The sequence below is a fragment of the Grus americana genome, chromosome 2 (genome assembly GCF_028858705.1).
Source record: "Grus americana isolate bGruAme1 chromosome 2, bGruAme1.mat, whole genome shotgun sequence".
NCBI lineage: Eukaryota > Metazoa > Chordata > Aves > Gruiformes > Gruidae > Grus > Grus americana.
The window spans coordinates 61298695-61301838 of NC_072853.1; positions in this window are offsets into that span (position 1 = coordinate 61298695).

The window sequence follows — 3144 nt, forward strand, 5'->3', positions numbered from 1 at the left end:
AAGCAAGAAAACTCAAGCCATTATGTACAACTAGCTATAATGACAAAATTTAAAAAAGGCAATTCACAGAAGGAAAAAGGAGAAAACAAAAAGGGAAAAAAAACGTATCAGAAACATGCTATTCAGTATTCTATGAACTTTTTGCCCTCTCCTCCTGAAAGAAAAAAGGTTGGACTCAAAATCAGACATCAAATTTTTCTGAAAAAATTTCCTAATCTCCTTAGGTTTTGTTTATACTGTTTGAAAACAAAAACCTTTGAAGTCAGGCATCTAGTTACTGTACTCTGCACTGCAACATGAAGCCAGCTGTTACCAAGCTATTTGAACAGAAGAAACAAGTTTCTTTCCTACAAGGAAAAAGGATGCAATACGTTTTCCCTGCTTATGATTTATATCATCATCAGGTTTATTCAAACACAGAGTTTGTCCATTTAGCCTTACCCATGGTTTTTATTTCAAATTCCTCAATTTAGTGCTATAACACAGGAATCTCTTATGTGATCAAGCTGCCTTATAAGGAGGACATTATAATCTGTATTATATAGTAATATAGCCTTAAAAAAAAAACCCAACCAAAAACAAACAAACAAAAACCCCAGCATGAATACTAAGAGGAAGAGCAAGTTTTGTTTCTGTGGTACTCTCCATGACATTGACACCAAAAGCTGCTTTATAGCTTATCCTTGGAGATTTTATCACAAATTAGTCCTTTTCACAGTCACAGGGTTGTATTAAAAGTGACTTTTATGGTTAAACACATAACAAAACAGCATTATACTGACCAATCTCTAAGAATGTTAATATTACGCTCCATTAGCTCCCTCCTTCAGAGTAGGTAACAGTCTCAAACAAAAGTAACACCAACTACCTCAAAGATATATAACAATCTGAATTGTAAAACAAATTTACACCATTCAAAAAGCTTGTCATTAGAGAGTTATGCAAAATAGAGGGAGTTTATATTTACGTCTTCCTTTATCAAGTTGTACTGTGGATTCAGAAAACTTAAAGATTGTTCACACTTAGGTTTGTGTGAGCGCTCGTAGAAAAAATTCAACAGACAATCATATTCTAAAAGGTTTATAATGTAGTTCTCAGATATTTTTAGCTGCTAAAGTGCTAATAAAGACTTAATTTAGCATATAACTCCCACATCCTATATCAAGTAAACATTCTTGACTGCCAATAATTATATTATTACATGGTAAAACAGTCCTCTAACTCCTAACAATTTACATTTAACTTGAGAAAATAGAAAAATTTGGTTTTTGGGGTTTTTTTCCAAAATAATGTGCAACAGGTAGAACATGTAAACTCCTGAAAAAGTCTAAATTGTCTTTAGCTATCAGGCTCTGAAAGACTTTACAGATCTTTTAATCCTTCTTAGTTTTCAGCCTCAATTTTATATGAATGAGTGTTTAGCTGGGCTATATTAGTAGCAATTCATCACATAAACTAAGGTCAAGTAACATTACCTCACTGTTCTGGAAACGAACAATTCAAAACTCTTAAAAAAACCAACTGTGTAGAATTGTATCTGCAAATTTTTTCAACTTAAATTTCTCTTTGTTAATCTATTAAAGACAATTAAGAGAGAACATCCATATTTTTTTCTGTCAATTTCTGAGAAAATTTGAATACATGCAAGTCAAAACTACCATAACGCAGACAAAAAGGTCCTCTTTCATGAAGATCATCAATAAATGACTACCTTCAATAAATAAGTCTATTTGGAAATGCTAGAGAATTCTTTTTCTAAACAAGTTAGTCTTTTTTCTTTTCCATTATGTCTTTCTGTTTAAGCTCTCCATCTGAAAGTTCTGTATATTTTCCATTCTTTTCCTCCTCTTGTTCTTCCTCACTGCCTTCATCCGTGAGCTCCCGATCACCATTTTCCTTTTTCACTGCCTCATGTTCATCTACCCCTCCATCTGTATCAGCTGTGCAGATTCCATAACACATAATGCTGATGACCCCCAGGGGCAACCCAAAGAGAAAGCATCCCAGAAGCGGTGAACTCTTGAACACAGACTGTTGAAACACAAATTTGAAGAACACTTTCAGTGAATATACAAAATTACTGCTTTACTATGTATTACTCAGTGTATTTATTCAGAAACATCAAAAATGACAGAGTCAGGTTTTTCAGTTGTTTTGGGGGGTTTTTGTGGCTTTTATTTTTTTTTCCCTGGAAAGGAAGAGTCCTCATTTTAACAATTCCTACTATAAGTTAATAAAAAAACCCTTAGAAGTTCAAATATTACAATGTTGCATTGGGATACTTGATGTTAACATGCCAACTGTATATCCTATTCATTGTTTGAAGCTTGAGAAACAATCCTTCTAGCTGTTAAAATAACCCTTTGAAGCAACCAGTTTCATCTCTTCTTTGTGTCTCATTCTCAAAAATTAGTTTGAGTAATATGGGATCTGCAGAAACATTCAGTTATTAGCTTCCTATGGAAGAGCAGTTTGACACAAGAGGAAGGACTTTTGGTTTCAGAAACTGATGGCTAAATGCTGCACATTCACAGAAGTTTGGAAGCCACTCATACAGAAACATGTGAGTTTCAAATTAAATTCATAGCACAGGTTTTTTTACTTGTGTAGGACAAGTGAAGAAATGGATTTGTGTACATCTTCCCAAAAAATTTCTGTTAAGTATAATTAACTCATAAGAAAGATGATAAAAATACTTGCTTTAAAACTACACCAAGCGTAGTATTTAATCCCCTTATACTAAAACTAATTAGACTTAAACCACAACATTTCTCAGAATGTGAAAGTGCTATCAATTTCAGTGAAAGGATGTCAAAAGGGTCAAGGAAAAAGATTTTGAATTCTGCCTGTTCTATCTCTTAAAATACATATCACACTAATACAGAAAAGGAGTGAAAAATGAAGAAACTAGCACATGTTGAATATTCAGCACACTGGAAAATACTATTAAAAACTTTAATCAAGAAGTTAATTTGGCTTAAACCTAATGTATATATACCTGTAATACATACACAATATATACAATATACACAAACTTATATAAAAATATTTCTGAACCTCCTGAAAATATTTGCTCTTGATTGACAGAGGCACCATCTAATTTAACAAAAAATAGAACTTACCACTACAGTAGACTTGGCATCA